The 19,752-nt window shown below is 37.1% G+C and overlaps 1 pseudogene; it reads right to left on the bottom strand.

Annotated features, from left to right (window-relative positions):
* Window positions 1-857: 857 nt before the first annotated feature.
* The window catches only part of LOC108535369 (60S ribosomal protein L18 pseudogene), a 23,295-nt pseudogene continuing 4,400 nt past the window's right edge, over window positions 858-19,752 (bottom strand).

The raw sequence follows: 19,752 nt of genomic DNA, 5'->3' as shown, positions 1-19,752 counted from the left end.
TTTATACAAGAATTAGGTCTTTTGACAGAGATATATCTCTTTTCTCTATGGCTCTCTTGCTGTGTAAAACAGGAATACTGGTGGTGATTTTTAAAAATTACCTAGTATCAGCAACAAAAGCAAACAAACTGTGTAGTATTATTTCAGAGCATAGAGAACATGCTTGGGGTGGGCGGTAAGAGGAGATTTAGACGGAGAGTGTATTGCTATCCCTTGAAATCGTTAGATGTGCAGCTACTTAATACATGAACTTTTAAAAATGCATTAAATGTATACACACATATAAAATAATGATTCAGGCCGGGCGCGGTGGCTCAAGCCTGTAATCCCAGCACTTTGGGAGGCCGAGGCGGGTGGATCACGAGATCAGGAGATCGAGACCCTCCTGGCTAACACGGTGAAACCCCGTCTCTACTAAAATACAAAAAACTAGCCGGGCGCGGTGGCGGGCGCCTGTAGTCCCAGCTACTCGGAGGCTGAGGCGGGAGAATGGCGGGAACCCGGGAGGCGGAGCTTGCAGTGAGCCGAGATCGCGCCACTGCACTCCAGCCTGGGCGACACAGCGAGACTCCGTCTCAAAAAAAAAAAAAATAATGATTCATACCTGTCTTTTAAATAGAACAAGGAGAGACTTTACAGAATTGTTTTATTAATCAGACGTATCTATTTCCAAAAATATTTTGGTAATTAAATCCAAAATTATTCTCACAATGAATATACTCTACGAATGTGACATGATTTTTTTGCGGGGTGGGTAGAAGTCCCATAAGACAAATATAGTTCTACAAAATAACAAAAGTGTTTTTCCTGCAACTTTTAGGTTATAGCAAAACATTTTTTTTTTTTTTTTTCGGCATTCAAAATCTTTTAATAAGAGGGTAGGATCCAAGGTTAGTTTTGTAGCCTCGGCTGGCCCGTCGGCCTTTGGCACGCTCGAACTTACGGCCCTTGGAGCGGACGTAGGGTTTGGTGTGGCTGTGCGGGGTTCCTGGGGCCTTGTCGAAATGCCGGTACACCTCTCGGCCCTTGCGAGGACCGGAGAGCAGGACAGTGCCGCAGCCCTCGGGGGAGTCCAGGGCCAGCTGGTCGAAAGTGAGGATCTTGCCTCCTGCCCTGAGGAAGCGGCTGCGGGCCGGCTGGTTACGTGCAGTGCACATACCTTTAGTTTGGGCACCTCCTGAACCCGCACGTCGTCCGTTATGGTCCCCACAACCACGGCCGTTTTGTTTTCCTGGCCAGGAAGCTTCATCTTCCGGATCTTCCGGGAAAGGGCCCGGTGTCGACTCAAAACAACCTCTTCAAGCACAACCTGTAATGTGAAATTGGTTCTCTGCCAGAACCTAATAACAACTTACCCAACAGCCTCAGCAGATATCCCGGGGCTTCTTGGGCTCCTTTGCGCCGAACCCGTTCGGTCCTTGTTGCCGAATGTCCAAACTCCCCATTGAAGGCGCCCCCTGCTCGCCAGGTCCGGAAAAAGCCCAACATGTTTTTTTAATTTTGTTTGGATTTTTTTTCTTTTGTGCAAACTGAAGTAACTACTTTTATGGTTTTGTCCCTTTGCTTTCCATTTATTTTACTGGCTTTGACTATTTTAAAATGAAAATGAAAATGAAAAAAAAACAACATTTTTTACAAATAAGTCAGCAACTTTTTTTACTTTAGGTTCAGGGGTACACGTGCAGGTTTGTTACACAGCTAATTTGTGTATCATGGGGGTCTGGTGAACAGATTTTTGTCACCCAAGTACTAAGCATAGTACTCAATAGGTACTTCTTTATTTGTCACCCTTCTTGCTCTCTCCACCCTCAGGTAGACCCTGATGTCTGGGCCTGTTGTTACCTTCTTTGTGTCCATATGTACTAAACATTTAGCTCCCAATTATAAGTGCAAACATGTGGTATTTGGCTTTCTTTTCCTATGTTAGTTCACTTGGATAATGGCCTCCACTTCCCACCTTGCTGCAAAAGACATGATCTCATTTTTTTTTAATGGCTGCATAGTATTCCACAGTGTATTTGTACCACATTTTCTTTATCCATCTACCACTGATGGGCATTTAGGTTGATTGCATGTCCTTGCTATTGTGAATAGTGCTGCCATGAACATATGCATGCATGTATCTTTATGTTAGCATGATTTATATTCCTTTGGGTATATACCGAGTAATAGGATCACTGGGTTGAATGGTACTGCTGCTTTGAGTTGAGAAATTGCCAAACTGCTTTGCACAATGGCTGAATGAATTTACATTCCCCCCCCCCCCAGCAGTGTATAAGCATTCTTTTTTTCTGCAACATCACCAGCATCTGTTATTTTTTTGACTTTCTAATAATAGCCATTCTATGTGAGATGGTATCTCATTGTGGCTTTGATTTGCATTTCTCTAATGATCAGTAATATTGAGCATTTCTTCATAGGCTTGTTGACCACAGATGTGTCTTACTTTGAAAAATGTCTGTTCATATCCTTTTCCCACTTTTTAATGGGGTTAATGATTGGTTTTTGATTTGTATAAGCTCCTTATAGATTCTGGATATTAGGCCTTTGTTGGCTGCATAGTTTGTGAATATTTTCTCCCATTTGGTAGGTGCTCTGTTTACTCTGATAGTTTTGTTTGTTGTGCAAATGAGGTCCCATTTGTCAATTTTTGTTTGTTATTATTGTTTTTGGCATCTTCATCATAAAATCTTTGCCAAGTCCTATGTCCTGAATGGTATTCCCTAGGTTTTTAAGGTTTTCAAGGGTTTTACGGTTTCAGGTTTTTGTTTATAGTATAAGGAAGGGGTCCAGTCTCAATCTTCTACAAATGGCTAGCCAGTTATCCCAGCACCATTTATTGAATAGGGAGTCCTTTCCCTATTGCTTGGTTTTGTTGACTTTCTCAAATAGCAGATGATGGTAGATGTTCAACTTTGTGTCTGGATTCTCTATCCTGTTCTATTGGTCTATGTTGTTATACTAATACCTTGCTGTTTTGGTTACTGTAGCCTTATAGTATAGTTTGAAGTCAGCTAATATGATGCCTCTAGCTTTGCTCCAATTGCTTTGACTATTTGGACTCTTTTTTGGTTCCATATGAATTTTAAAATAGTTTTTCCTAATTCTGTGAAGAATGCCATTGGTAGTTTGATAGGAATAGTATTGACTCTGTGATTGCTTTGGACTCTATGACCATTTTAACAATGTTGATTCTTCCTATCCATGAGCATGGAATGTCTTCCATTTGTGCATGTTATCTCTGATTTCTTTGAGCAATGTTTTGTAATTCTTACTGTAGAGATCTTTCACCTCACTGGTTAGCTGTATTTCTAGGTATTTTACTCTTTCCATGGCTATTTTGAATGTGATTTCACTCTTGATTTGGCTCTTAGCTTGACTGTTGCTGGTGTATAAGATGCTTCTAATTTTGTATATTGATTTTATATCCTGAAATTTTGCTGAAGTTTTATAGCAGGTCTTGGAGGCTTTGGGCAAAGACTATAAGGTTTTCTAGGTATAGAATTATAACATCTACAAGCAGGTTAATTCGACTTCTCTTCCTATTTGGATGCCATTTCTTTCTCTTACCTGATTGTCTGGCCAGGACTTCTAGTACTGTGTTGAATAGAAGTGGTGGGAGGGAGCATCCTTGCCTTGTTCCAGTTGTTCAAGGAAAATGCTTCCAGCTTTTTCCCAATCAATATGATGTCAGCCATGGGTTTTTCATAGATGTATATTATTTTGAAGTATGCTCCTTCAGTGCCTATTTTGTTGAGGCCTTTTAACATGAAGGGATGTTGAATTTTATCGAAAATCTTTTTTTTTTTTTTTTTTTTTTGGCATATATTGAGGTAATCATGTGGTTTTTGTTTTTAGTTCTAATTATGTGATGCATCACATTTACTGCTTTGCATATATTAAACCAACCTTGCATCCCAGGGACAAAGCCTACTTGATTGTGGTGGATTAGTTATTTGATGTGCTGCTGGATTCGGTTTTCTAGTATTTTGTTGAGGAATTTTGCATCTATGTTCATCAAGGATATTGGCCAGAAGTTTTCTTCTTTTATTGTATCTATGCCAGGTTTTGGTATCAGGATGATGATGGCCTCATGCAATGAGTTAAAAAGGAGACCCTTCTTCTCAATTGTTTGGAATAATTTCTGTAGGAATTATAGCAGCTCTTTCTTTTACATCAGATAGAATTCAGCTGTGAATTTGTCTGGTCCTGGGCTTTTTCTGATTGAATCGGTAATAAAAATTCTACCAATTTCAGAACTTCTTATTGGTCTGTTCAAGGATACAATTTCTTCCTGGCTCAATCTTGGGGAGTTATAGTTTCCAGGAATGTATTCATTTCTTTTAGGTTTTCTAGTTTGTGTGCATAGAGTTTTCATAGTAATCTCTAAAGGTTTTTTTATTATTATTTCTGTGGGTTGAGTAGTAATGTCCCCTTTGTCATTTCTGATTGTTGTTATTTGGATCTTCTCTCTTTATTAGTCTAGCTGGTGATCTTATTCTTTCAGAGAACCAGCTCCTGGATTTATTGATCTTTTGTCTGGTATTCTGTGTCACAATTTGCTTCAGGTCAGCTCTGATTTTGGTTATTTCTTGTCTTCTGCTAGCTTTGGGATTAGTTTGCTCTTGGTTCACTAGCTTCTCTAGTTCTGATGATAGGTTGCTAATTTGAGATCTTTCTAACTTTTTAATGTTGATGTTTGGTGCTATAAACTTCCCTCTTAATACTACTTTAGCTGTGTCTAGAGATTCTGGTATATTGTATCTTCTTTCTCATTAGTTTTAAAGAATTTCTCTATTTCTGCCTTATTATTTATCCAAAAGTCTTTCAGGAACAATTTTTAATTTCCAGTAATTATATGGTTTTGAGCAATTTTCTTACTATTGATTTATATTTTTATCACACTGTGGTCTGAGAATGTGGTTGGTATGATTTCAAGATTTTTTTACTTTGCTGAGGGTTGTTTTATATCTGATTGTATAGTCCATTTTAGAACATATGCCACTGCAGATGAGAAGAATATATAGTCTGTTGTTTTGGGATGGAGAGTTCTGTACATGTCTATTAGGTCCATTTGGCCAATTGTTATATTCAGGTCCTGAATATCTTTGTTAGTTTTCTGCCTTGATGATGTGTCTAACATAGTTAGAGGGAGGTTGAAGTCTCTATTATTGTGTGGTTATCTAAGTCTCTTTGTGGCTCTCTAAGAACTTGCTTTATGAATCTGGGTGCTTCTGTGTTGGGTACCTATAAATCTAGAATCGTTAGGTCTTCTTGTTGAATTGAGCCCTTTACCATTATGTAATGCCCTTCATTATCTTTTTTGATGTTTGTTAAAGTCTGTTTTGTCTAAAATTAGATTATAAATCTCTAATTTTTCTAATTTCTGTTTGCTTGGTAGATTTTTCTTCATCCCTTTGCTTTGAGCCTATGGCTGTCATTGCATGTGAGATTGAACTCTTGAAGACAACATACAAGTAGATCTTGCTTCTTTATCCAACTTGCCACTCAGTGCCTTTTGATTGAGGCATTTAACCCATTTACACTCAAGGTTAGTATTGATATGTGCAAATTTGATCCTGTCACTGTTGTTAGCTGATTATTATACAGACTTGTTTGTGTGGTTTCTTTATAGTGTCACTGTTCTATGTATTTAAGTGTGTTTTTATAGTGTCTGGTAATAGCCTTTCCTTTCATATTTGGAATTCCCTTCAGGAAATCTTCTAAGACATGTCTGGTTGTCATGAATTCCCTTAGCATTTTCTTATCTGAAAAGGATATTATTCCTCCTGCACTTATGAAGCTTGGTTTGTCTGCATATAAAATTCTTGGTTATTAATTCATTTCTTTAAGAATACTCAATATAGGCCCCAAATTTTCTGGCTTGTAAGGTTTTTGCTGAAAGGTCCACTGTTAGCCTGATGGCGTACCCTTTGTAGGTGACCTACCCTTTCTCTAGAGCTGCGTTTTTCATTTTTCTCTTTCATTTTAATCTTGGAGAATCTGATGACTATGTGTCTTCGGGATGGTCTTCTCATGTAGTATTTCACAGGGCTTCTATGCATTTCCTGAATTTGAATGTTGTCCTCTCTGGCACAGTTGGGGAAGTTTTCATGGATGATATTCTGAAATAAGTTTTCCAACCTTCTCACTTCCTCTGCCTCTCTTTCAGGGATCCCAATGTGTCATAGATTTGATTCCTTTACATAATCACATATTTCTCAGAGGTTTTATTCTTCTTTATTGTTTTTTCTTTATTTTTGTCTGACTTATTTCAGATAACCAGTCTTCAAGTTCTGAGATTCCACAGCTTGGTTGATTTTGCATTTGGAATTGTATTCAGAAATTCTTGAATTAAGTTTTCAGCTTTATTAGATCATTTTTTTTCCTTCTTAAAATAGTCATCTTTCAACTCCTGTATCATTTTATTTCTTTGAATCCTTAGATTGGATTTCAACTTTCTCCTGAATCTTGATGATCTTCCTTCCCACCCATAATCAGAATTCTGTTTCTGTCATTTCAACCATTTCATCGTGGTTAGCAACAATTGCAGAAGAAGTCACTCGGGGCTGGGTACAGTGGCTGACACCTATAATCCTACCACTTTGGGAGGCTGAGGCAGGAGGATCACTTGAGCTCAGTAGTCTGAGACCAGTCTGGGCAACAGAGTGAGATGTCATCTCATTTAAATAAATAAACAAATAGAAGTCGTTCTGGATTTTTGAGCTGCCATAGTTCTTGCACTGGTTCTCTCTCACCTTTGGAGGTTAATATTCCTTTAGTCTTTGAGCTTGCTGTCCTTTAAATGTGTTTTTTTCTTTCATCTTCTTTGATATCCTTAGGGGGTTTGATTGTGGTATAAGGGTTCAGTAAACTAGCTTTGTTTCTAGAGTTTAGGGGGGCAAAGCTCAGCTCAGCAGTCCTGGGCTGCACACTCTGACTCTTGGGGGCTATTAATGGGCCCCCAGCTTTGTTCTCTGGCCCCTTAATGTTAGGATTCTGCTGTGCTGGAGGGACCAAGGGGTTCCCAGACTGTAGTCTATAACACTTTGATAGGTGGTACCAGTCAAAGCAGTTTGTCGGGTGGTAGCAGCAGAATCCATGCTCGTTCACACATGCCAGTAGCAGCAGCAGCATGGCAGGGTGCATGCTCATCAACTGGGTTGGGATACTGGCAGGTGTGGAAATGCTGGCCTCCACGCTGGCGTTTGCAGCAGCAGTGGTGGCAGCACGGGGTTGGGGGCAGGGTGAGGGGCAGGGCTGCTGGCAATATCGACACCAGGGACAGGGTGCACGCAGACACAGGGCTGATGGCCTTCATTCACAGTCCATGCCAGTGGCAATGGTGGTATGAGGTGGAAAGGGGATGCAGAGCCGCTCCACACTTGATAGACCAAGGCAAGTATAGATTGAACTATACAACTAATGGTAGCAGATCAATAACAAGTTCATTCATAAAACTTTGAAAGCATTATTGTCCACATCAATTGTTTAGTTGGCTATGTGTTTCTGGGACAATTGGCATATCTTATGTAACACATATGTATGGAATCACTTTTCTAAGAGTGTATATATTAGGCAAGTGAGTCAACTTCTCTGTTAAATCTACCAACTTCCCTTTAGCAAGTTTTCTGAAGTTAATTATTTTAACATTTAAATGAGGTTTGCTGCAAGGGTTCATCAGTGGTAAGTTATAATCATCTAGAAAATGGCCAAAGCCTCAAGCATCGGTGATTTGATGTAACTTTATACTGTTTAAGATTAGTCATAATTAGTGTGTAAATACTTGAGTGAGAATCTTAAGGTCATAGTCCCATTTATTTATTTTTATCATAGTGTATTTATATGTCAAGTACAAAATCAATTTTGAATTAACACACAATTGTGATGCATGTTTTCTCCTATCATTTTATTTTTAACAATGTCAAACCTACAGAAAATTGACAAAAATAGTAAATAAACAGCCATACAACATCTTCATCTGGTTTTACTAGTTGCCAACATTTTGTCATATTTACATGCTCGTGCTGTCTCTCTCATGTGTTTGTATGTACACATTCACATATACACACATATACACTTTCTGAAGCTATGCATGTATGTATATATGTACATGTAATTTTATATATTATATATACATATATGTAGCTGAATCATTTTGGATTTAGATGTACATTTGTAATTTTAGCCTTAAGACTAGGTATAATCAAATGTCATGAATAAAATAATATGTTTTACTTCTATTTTAATACTTGTGTTGCCTTTCCCATGAAAATTTAACAAGGTTAAAATAATATTTAGAAATGAAAGGAATATTATCTTTTTTCAATTACCATAGTTAAGTCATATTTTACTATTTTACTTAAGCTAACTAGTATCTGGTCTCCACTACTATATTGCCTCTCCATCTCTCATGCCCAAGCCTAATCTAGACTTTTAAGAACAGCCTAAGATCTTCTAAAACTGGAATCAAATCATACCACTGCCTACTTGGATTACTCTGTGATTTCCCATCTCATTCAAGTGTTAAGCCTACATTCTTAAATGGCCTATAGAAAACTGCACTGATTCCCTCCCTGTACCCCTTAACATCACCTCTAGTTGCTCCTAAAGGACCAGGAAAGCTCTGACGTCAGTGCCTTAGCACGTTGACCTTGCTTGCCTATTGCCTTTGCTTGGAACATTCTTTTCTCAATACCCTCATGGACTGCTTCTGTGTTTTTAGACTTTGACCTATATATTATCTTCTCATGAAGTTTTCTTAGCCAAGGTTTAAAAACTGTTTTTGAAATGCAAGCACTCTCTATCCTCCTTCCTTGTTTAATTTTGATCATGAGTACTTAGCAATATCTAATATATTATATTTTAAGAAATTTATGAACATGCAAGCTTCAAAAGATGTATATTTTGTCTGCTGCTAAATTACCAGCCCTGTAATGGTGCCTGGCACATAGGTGATTTCTAGTTTTTCAAAAAAATAAGCAAAGGATACAAATACAAATGAAGCAAATAATAAAGGTAATAATATTAAAGTTTAATTGTCTTTTGTTCCAATTAGTTTCTTGAAGATAGCTGTTAACAATATCAGTGCCTCAATATGGCAAGCATTTTGTGTTTTCTGCCATCTTCCACATGTTATCAACTGTGTGTTACTTTTTGCTGTGTAACAAATTACCCCAAACTTAGTGCCTAATGACAACAATGTTTATTATCTCAGTCTCTTTGCTGGTAAATCTGGGTACAGCTTAGCTGGTGCCCCTGTTTCTACATCTCTTGTCACATCTCTCACGAGACTCCAGTCAGACTGTCAGCTAACTCTGCACTCATCTCAAGGCTTTCCAGGGCTGGGGATCTGCTTTCAGGTTCATTTGTGTCATTACTGGTAGGTCTACATTCTTACTGCATGCCCGCTGTACACATTTACTGAGTGTCCTTGTGACTTTGTTGCTGGTGAGCTGAGAGAGACAAAGACAGCTAAAAAGGGCTTTAAGACAGAAGCCACCCTCTTTTACAACCTAATCTCAGATGTAACATCTCAGTGTAGCCCTCATCCAGGGGGAAAAGATTATACAGGGTGTGAATACCAAGAGCCAGGGATCACTGGAGGCCACCAGAGCATGCCTAGGGTACTGGCCATTTTATAGATATAGAGATTAAAACCTAGAGATATCAATTTTTCCAGTTTATTCAGTTAAAAGTAAATTAGAGTAATTCTAATTCCCTGCTAATCATCTTTTCAGGATTACTGATAAATTAAAATATAATAATCATTATTCCCAAAATGAAAATATATTTTTGCTTTGTTATGTACCAGACAAAATTAAGTATTTTATATATGTCATCGCATTTAATCCATAAAACAACCCATATAGTAGGTATACTTAGTATATATATTTTACGAATAAGAAGAATGAGGAACGGAGAATTAAAATAACTTTCTCAGGGTCATACAGATAAAAAGTGTCAGGGTTAGCATTCAAACCTGGCAGTCTGGCTTGAGAGATTGGCTTCATAAGCCATACTCTATACTGTGTGCCTCTTAGACACATGAAAACAAAAGTAAATGACTGTCTTAAGTTCATCAGGATTCATTTTGTAACTCTTTTTTAAACTTAAAGCAACAAAAGAATTTTACTGTTATCTTAATGTTTATCTGGTGAGGAAACACATACTACAAGAAAAAAATACCTCAGATTTAAAGTTATATCCATTGGATATACAGTTCAACAGTGAAAAAATAATAGGACAAATATGTGTTTGTGGCCAGATTGACCCTGAATGGAGTGTTTAATGCTGACTGTGTTCTTCTAGAAAGAATATTTCTTCCCTCTTACAAAGAAATAAGCCACACACAGAGAATACCATCTAGTGCATGAGAAAAACATATCCTCCTCTCTTCTTTCTAGTTTATAAAAGTTCCCCTTCCAAATAGCAATAAGTCACTTCAGAGAATGCATTTTCTAAAGGATGATTGCCCTTCTTGAGTAGTGATGCACTTAAGGCAGGCATGCAGTAATCCCCAGAAATGTACTGCCTGGAGTGTCTTATTGCTTAATTAGAGCTGGCACGGGGCCACTTCTTCTCAGCCTTGAACTAGTGCAAGAGCAGTGGAAGGAGGCACAGGTATAAGATGTGCTATTTCAGGAGGATATAAAGTAATGGCACAGTGCCAGTCTGCAGAAAACAAAGCCAAACACTCCTGCTACGACAATGAAATGTCAAAATGCCTGGCTTCATTGTAGTCAGAGATTAAATCCATCACTTGTGCCTATGACCAGGGCTTAAATATGATCTCTGTTGTTCTAAAAGACTTTATGATCTTCACTCACGAGACCACAGGCCATGAAAGCACCCAGTAATTTGGAAGATATCACAGAAAATTAATTGTAGGAGTCCAGAAGCTGTATGTTGAAGAATTTTAGACCAAGATCACAGACTAGCCAATTATTATAATAAACATAACTTTTCCAAACAGAAAGAGGAAGTCATAATTTTAATTATGTAAACACATCCTCTTAACTTCCTTGAAAAGCCTACCTTTTTTTGTTTTAAATAATACCATATTTTATCAAAGAGCAAATAACTAGTCCACACCAACTGCATGATGAAATGCCATGGCTCCAGCCGATGCCCACCCAGCTTTCCCATCTGCTCAAGGGGCTTCTGGAGAAGTTTGGTGAGCATCAACAACCCTTTACAATGTAAAGAAAGTTCTACTTTTCCATAATCCCTACATTAGTAACTTTCTATTTAAGTACTAAGACATTCTAGCTAGGGGTCACAGCACCCTGTCAACTAGACTGTTTGTTCTTTCCTCAATGATTTTTCTGCCTTGCCTAGAGTATCCATGAAGAATAAGGCAAGCTCCTTAATTGAAACTCTTGTCAACAAAAAACATCAACTCTGTCCACTGGCAGAATGAAGCATAAGAACAAACCTTTGTTTTCACAATGAATGTCAATGGAAAACTTTACGTGATTATTCTTTAACAATCTTATACAACCATCTGATACTTATATTCTTCTTTCACAATCAGGGCTCTGTCTAAACCAACAGTTTATTGAATACCCACTGTGTTCTCATGGATATAAACCAGCCTTCTCTAGTAGTCACAATGTATCTAAAGGCCTAGAATCTGAAAGAAATTATTACTGGAAGTCAAGACCAGCTACATAATATGTGGGGCCCAGGGCAACATGAGGCCCCACTGAGGATAGAGTTCTGTGGTATTACATGTGTATGATGCCCACAGAGCTGGCCCTGCAGGAAGTCTAAAACACGATATGTGAAATGCAATTAAACACATATGCTCAATGGCATTGTTACATAGGAAGCTTTTTATGTGTCAAGGTAGCCTGTTAATTTAGTCCTTCCTAGTTAATTCAGGAAAACAAGCAAAAGCTTTCATTTTCCCCCACACCAACCAAAAAAACAGTACCTTAAAACAAGAAAATTTATTCTCAGATAACTTGTGCTCACACTCTGTTGTCAAGGCTGGTGAATGTTCTGACTAAAATAAGAATTTTTAAAAATATGATTACGAACTTGTTACAGTCTATTAAAGAGAAAGGGTCGTTAATGTGTAAAACCTTTTCAAAATGAAAGACAAGTACCTAAGGAAAAGAAACCTCAGGAGGGGAGGGGAGAGGAGGAGTTCATAGAGAAAATGTGGCAGAGAGATAGCTTCCTAGATCCAGTAGAGTTTTCACAGCATCACGTTTTGTAACTTAACTTTCAGTTTGAAGCCTAGTGTTCACAATTGTAACATACATAAATCCTACAAACCTTCCACAGGCATTTCTCTTTTTCTTCAAATAGCGTTCATTTGCCCACCATGTGGAACAGGGAAACAGCTGACATCAGTCTTGACAGTGTTGGAGACACAGGTTACAGAGTCCCCTGGTGAAGAGGTGCACAGAGCGATGATGCCATAGGTTGAGTTACCTCATAGCTAAGACCTGCCCAGCAAGGACGGGAGTTAAATTTATGTACTGATAACTAAAGTAATCATTGATGTTCCAGGCAAGTGTTTCCAAAGCTGGGATTTTACTGGATCATATCAAATGAGGGAGGAGAAACAGATGTATCTTCCCAACTGGGGACGGGGGGAACAGTGTTACAACTCAGAAGGAAACTATGTGTGATGCATATGTGCTCAGTTACACTAAGATGCCTTTCCTTTTCACATATATCTAGAATATGTCACATATATCTAGAAACACAATTTATTTCAGTGTTTATGTATTGCTTGATGTTCTATCACCTTGAGGAAAAAAAAAGTGTTCCTTAAAATGTCTTCATGGAAGGGAATTATAACTTGTTTGTTTAGATAACTTTTGTTTATCTCCTTGAGTTATTCCAACACTGACAGTGACTCATACCACTGTCTTACCTCTATCCAAACCATGCAGTCAGGAAAGACTCTTAGGAAAGTATCTTTTTTGTTGTTTAATTAGCATAAAACACTATTTTCTTCGTTTGGCATTTTCTTCACAAACTCCTAATTTTATAGTTGCGGCATATTTTGAGAGCATTTAAAAGCCTTGGGATATAATATTTTTTTTTTCCACTGAGTAAATCATATATGACCTTACCATATGTGAGAAAGCACTAATTTTGCTTCTTATTTTTAAGTGTAAGTTCAGGGTTTATCAGTGACTTGCTGAATGAAAATTTTTACCTTTGAGAACAGAGCCAAAGACATGCAATAATATAAAATGAGAAGATTATACTCTTGCCTCTCATTCAGGGGACTGTGGTTTGTCTCTAGGTTTAAGATCAGAGGAGGACTGTGTGAGTCTTAAACCTTCCCAGTCCCCCACACTTAGCAATCTTTTTATGTATGGAGCTTCCCACTATATTTAAACACAGTCTGCAAGTTTGAAGGAGACCATGTGCAGCTCTAGAAATTAAGAGTAAAATTTAAAAACCTTTTCTATAACATTGTCAGTCTAATTTTTCCTTACTCCCAATTCCACAGTTTATGTATATACAGTAAATTTCCTTTTACCTTTCCTTCCCTCGTTTCTTCTGTCCTTCCTTTATTCTTTCCTTCCTCTCTTCTAATTGTCATGAAGTTATTTGTGCTAGAGATCACCACAGAACTTTCTAGGACCATTCTGACTTACGCCCCAGCATCTAAGAAGGTAGTAATGGTATAAACAGGAGGCTGGACATTATTTGCGTTCTCCCTTGATTGATGGGGGTTACTGGGTTGCTCGCATGCTCTTTACTTATTTAACATCCAAAAAGTCAACCACTATTAAAAGATATATTTAATTAGATGTCAATGAAGTAAGCTGAATTCATGCAGCCATAAATTTAAATTGGCAACTCTAACCTTAGGTTTCTTAAATGGTGTAGACAACTATTTTGTTCAGGCGGTAATGTTAGTACATGTTCTGTCTTACATTACTACTTCAAGATGAAAAAGAGTATGAAATTTATTTTTTTCAGAGTAGCTATAAATTCGTGGGTTTTTTTTTCCTTTAAACGCTTATGGAAAAATATAGTCTCAACATCCTGATTTATTTCTCTTTCACTCTCCCTCTCTCTCAGTTAAAACTGATTGTTGTCTGTTTTCTAGTAGCAGCATATCTTTACGGCATTTTCCAGCCATACTAACAATTTACAAGATGCTTTATCCAGAAGAACATAAATAAAATACATTCAGTTCCATCTTCCTTGCTTTATGTGTGCTACCGGATTTCAGAATTCCAGTTGGAACCACAGGAGCAAATGTGTTGAAAAATCAGTTTGAAAATCATTTTTTCTCAATTGCCATCAATTTAGAAAATTCTGCTGCTAATTTTGGAAAAATTTAAATATTCAGGAAACCTACAAAAATGTTTTGTATTATACCTTTTCATACATTATCATACATTATCATACATTTGATCGACTTCACATTTGATCTACTTCACATTTCATTGACTGAAAAGGAATGATCTGTTATTCTTTATGTTGGTATTGTCTATTTGAGATACTTGCCCTTAGCAAAAATGTAGCAAGAATGGCTAATTTATGGGACCCAGAGCTAAATAAAAATAGGAGCCTCTTATTCAAAAGTTATTAAGAATTTCAAGACAGTTACAACAGAGCATTAAACCAAGCACTAGAGCTGAGTGCAGAGTCATGTCTAGCAGCTCAGGTCAGACGCCTGTGGAAAGTGGCCCTGATGGGGGCATATTTCAGCTCCTTCTAAGTCCTATGCTCTGTAACCACATTTCCTGCCACCAATCTATCTAGGGATGTGCAAACCTCAAAAGGTTGGGAGTTTTTATTTCTATTTCCAGGTATCAAGTGGATATGGGTTTTCACAAATGACTTTGGCTAGAAAACAAAGATTTTTTTTAATGTTTCTTGAGCTTTGGGATTTCAGCCAGGTTGGTAAAATCTCAGTAAGATTTTCTAAGATAGAAGAATGCCAGTGCCCCATGTGAACATATTGGTGATGGGGGTCTGGGAGGGTAAAGCTCTCAGAGTTGGGATTTGCTCATTTGGACTGCTTCCCTTATCTTTTAAGTTCCATTAACTGATTTTAGTGAAGTACAAATTTTTTGCTAAAGAGAGATAAATAGGATCCACACAATAATAGCCTCAACTCTAACCAACAAGCCATGTAGTCATTGATTTAGTTAGTCTGGTAGGCATCAGTCAGCATTTTATTCCCTACGGGCAGTGCCTCCATGAAGAAGGTGGTCCAGAAAAGCAAAGAATGGAGGAGAGTCCACAAGGCAAATGCTGCCATCTAGAGAGGCAGAGAGGAGAACATGCTGAGAGTGGTAATTTTGCAAATACAATTAGAAGAAAAATGAAAACCCTTGTCAGGCAGTGAGCGTGAAAATTTCCCAAGAAGAGATCATCGCTTTGAAGAAATCAGCATTTCATTAAAAGGTGCCACTTGGAATCCATCTGAGATGAAAGATTATTCTGCTAATAATTCTACATCAGGGAACCTATCAAGAGATTTTTTGTTGTTCTTTAAGCAGGGACTTTTAAAGATGATTTTCCTAAGGCTGTGTAAAATAACTGCATGGCAGCTAATTGTTTGACCTGTCTAAAAAAGAAATGAGTATGTAACTGTGTTTCTGTTTTATCTTGTTTAAACAAACAAAAAATAGCACAAGGAAGTTGAATTATCTGAAGTATACTGGTCAGTTTACCTCTTTTTTCATGATACAGTGCAAAGACATCCTGCTTACTCTCTGAGTGGCTTTAAAAGAGTAGGAATTGCAAAAATCAAGCAGAAGTACAACACAAAGGGACTGCTAAAATATACCTGAAAAATCAAGGGGAAAGACAGGGATCTAGCTTGTCTCCACATATTGCATGTGCAGAAATTTAAACAACTCAATAAATAGCACATATTGAGATGGTAATACCCCAATCTATTCAGTTAGAAATGTCCAAAACATTTATAGTGACTCTTATTTGAGAATACATTGCCTAGATTATTGGACAACAATTGAATTATCACTTAGGAAATATCCTAAGTCATTTTACAATCAAAGCAGTATGAATGGAAGTAAGCTGTACAGTGTTGGGGTGTGCTTTGTTTTGTTTTGAGACAGAGTCTCACTCTGTTGTTCAGGCTGGAGTGCAGTGGCACTATCTTGGCTCACTGCAACCTCCGCCTCCCAGGTGCAAGTGATTCTTCTGCCTCAGCCTCGTGAGTAGCTGGGATTACAGGTGACTGCCACCATGCCCAGCTAATTTTTGTATTTTTAGTGAAAATGGGGTTTCACCATGTGGCCAGGCTGGTCACGAACTCCTGACTTCAAGTGATCTGCTTGCCTTGGCTTCCAAAAGTACTGGAATTCCAGCACTTTGGGAGCCACCGCACCTGGCCAATTGAACTATACAGTTTTTGTTTGTTTGTTTGTTTGTTTTCTGACTATTCAGAATTTGTCTATGTGAAAAGTTTTGCAATTTAATATTGTATTGTAAATTTCACATTTTTATGAGCTATATACTTATCGAAAATATATTTTGATAGTATGTGTAAATATATGTAAACATATTTTAAAATTATTTAAAATGTACAAATTGAGATCTGTTATTTAAATTTGTTTAAATAGAAGGGCTCATGTCTCTGCTTATCTAGTAATAAGAACAGCTATAGTTATTTGAGTAATATTATAAGCATTATTCATTCATTTATCAAATACTTACTAAGTACCTACTATACCTCAGGCACTATTATGTGTGCTAGAGATGTAGTAGTGAACAAATACAGGTGCATAGCTCAATGTAGCCTCATAATATCCCATAAGCAGTAAATACTTCCCAATTTAGGACAATCTGCCCAAAATCTTACTGCTTACTAGTGCAGGAAGAGATTTTGAGTACAGTTTCTGCTTATTTATAAATCAGATTTTTATGCCACATTGTATTGCCTCCCATATAGTCACGTCCTTTCTTCTTTGATGAAAGTTTTAAGAAATAAGTTTTGATTTTCAATGATTTGTGAAGCTGTAACAGGTGAACATCAGTATGGAACTTGGAAAGTTTATTATAGTTTGTTGAAAGCACTTAAAGTCTTCATAGGCAACATCACCAGTCATTAGGAATTGCAAATCAAAACCACAATGAGGCTGGGCAAAGTGGCTCACGTCAGTAATCCCAGCACTTTGAGGGGCTGAGGCAGGTGGATCACTTGAGGTCAGGAGTTTGAGACCAGCCTGACCAAAATGGTGAAATCGTGTCTCTACTAAAAACACACACACAAAAAATAGCCAGGCATAGTGATGGGCGTCTGTAATCCCAACTACGCAGGAGAATTTCTTGAACCTGGAAATGGAAGTTGCAGTGAGCCAAGATCACGCCACTGCACTCCAGCCTGGGCAACAGCATGAGACTTTGTCTTAAAAAAAAAAAAAAAAAAAAAAACACAGTGAGAGACCACTTCACACCAAAAATCAAAAGTATTGGTGAGGAAGTGGAGAAATTGGAACCCTCGTGCATTACTGGTGAATTGCTGAATGTAAAATAGTGAAGCTGCTGTGGAAAACATTTTAGTGATTCTTCAAAAAGTCAAGTATAGAATTACTAAACAAAGAAAAAAGATCTAGCAATTCCATTCCTAGGAATATACCCAAAAGAACTGAAAGCAAGGACTCAAACAGAAACTTTTACACCAATGTTCATAGCAGAATTATTCACAATAGCCAAAGGTGAAAACAAACCAAATGTCCATCAACAGATGAGCGCATAAACAAAATGTGGTATAAACATACAATAAAATATTATCAGCCTTGAAAAAGAATGAAATTCTGATACATGCTATGATATGGATGAACCTTGGAAACATTATGCAAGTGAAATAAGCACACACAAAAGGGCAAATATTGTGATTCTACTTAATGAGGTACCGAGAATAAACAAACCCATAGACACAGAAAGTAGAATAAAGGTTACTGAGGTCTGTGGGAAAGAAAGTGAGTGTTGTTGTTTAATGGGTACAGAGTTTCTCTTTGGGCTAACCAGTAAGTTTTAGAAATAGAGGTGATGGTTACACAACAATGTAAATACTCTAGTTCCCATCTATCTTCAGTTTTGCTTTCTGCAGTTTTAATTACCCATGGTTTCAATTACCTGTCAACATCAGTCCAAAAATACTAAATGAGAAATTCCAGAAACAAACAATTCCTAAGTTTTAAATTGCACACCGTTCTGAATGTCCTAATGAAGGTTGTGTCTTCCCAGTCTGTCCTGCCTGGGATATGAATCATTCCTTTTTCCAGCATATCCAGGCTATAGACGCTACCTGTCCATGAGTCACTTAGCGGTTATCTAGGTCATGAGATCCACTGTCACAGTATCACAGTCCTTATGTTCAAGTAACCCTTATTTTACTTAATAAAGTCCCCAAAGCATGATAGTAGTGATGTTGGAAACTCAGATGTGCCAAAGAAAAGCTATGAAGCACTCCCTTTCCGTGAAAAGGTGAAAGTTCTTGACTTCATAAGAAAAATATAAATCCTATGCTAACGTTGCTAAGATCTATGGTAAGAATGAATCTTCTATCCATGAAATTGTGAGGAAGGAAAAATAAATTTGTGCATACCATACAGTATCTAGGGTTTGGTGCTATCTGAAGTTTCTGGCATACACTGAGGTTCTTGGAATATATCCCTTAAGGATAAGGGGAAACTACTGTATACTTAATGCCACTAAATTGTAAACCTAAAATTGTAAATTTTATGTTATTATACATATTTCATCACACACACACATGCAAAATCTTTCAAAAGTACTAATGAAGTTCTATGAGTCCCAAGAACATTGGAAACAAGTGTGAGTAGGTCAGCCATGAGAAAAGGTAGGTGAAGGTGAAACACAGTGTCTCTTTAGGACTATTTTAAACAAATGAGCAAATAAATAATTTACCTACTTCATAATTTGAATAAAGTGTACCCCTAAACATATAGTGTAGAGTACAATTCCTTATCCCTACTATAATTTATTATCCATATATGTCAGAAAAAAATACACATCCATGTTTGGCAGCAAAACGCAGATAGCATGAAATAGAATGTATTTGGGGTGATGCTTTATATTAGGAAATTATACTTTGAGTTATTTATTGGAAGAATGTAACACTAGTTAGCTTTCTTTAAAATCACTATGTGGAAAATCTAAAACTGATTAAGCACATTAATTAGAAATGTTGTATTTATAATGAGCTCATCTTAGGAATTTAACACCAAGATCCATATATATGAAGCAATTTCTTCCAAAAACAATTTTGTGTTAGAGGACGTTTAACAATTTGAGGTGAACTATATTAGTATTCCTACAAAGGTAACTATAAAATGCAAAATAGTAAGAAGTATCCATGTCAGAGAATTCAAAATCATACATCCATATGGTACCCAATAAAAAGCAATTAAATCAACCTCTTATTATCTGGCACTTAATTGACCACCATGCCTGCCTACTGTTAACATCAATTTGGTTTTATATTAACCCACGGAAGACTGACATTAACTTAATGTTAATATCCCTTATGGAAAATTCACTGGATTTAAATTTGCTAAATTTACAGATTCTTGTACAATATCCCTTTCTTTTTTCTGTTTACTATTTCTACATATATTGATTTAGGTCCAGAATCTGAAAGCCTAAAATAAATTATGCCAGAAGAAAATGAACTTGATTTCATTTTAATTGAAAAGGACTAAATTGTGTTTACACATCTTTAAAATTCACCAGGATTAATATTATATAATGTGTAATTATATTATTATT

The sequence above is a fragment of the Rhinopithecus bieti genome, unplaced genomic scaffold, assembly GCF_001698545.2.
Source record: "Rhinopithecus bieti isolate Rb0 unplaced genomic scaffold, ASM169854v2 scaffold_12077, whole genome shotgun sequence".
NCBI lineage: Eukaryota > Metazoa > Chordata > Mammalia > Primates > Cercopithecidae > Rhinopithecus > Rhinopithecus bieti.
This window is presented reverse-complemented; position numbering and strand designations above follow the sequence as displayed.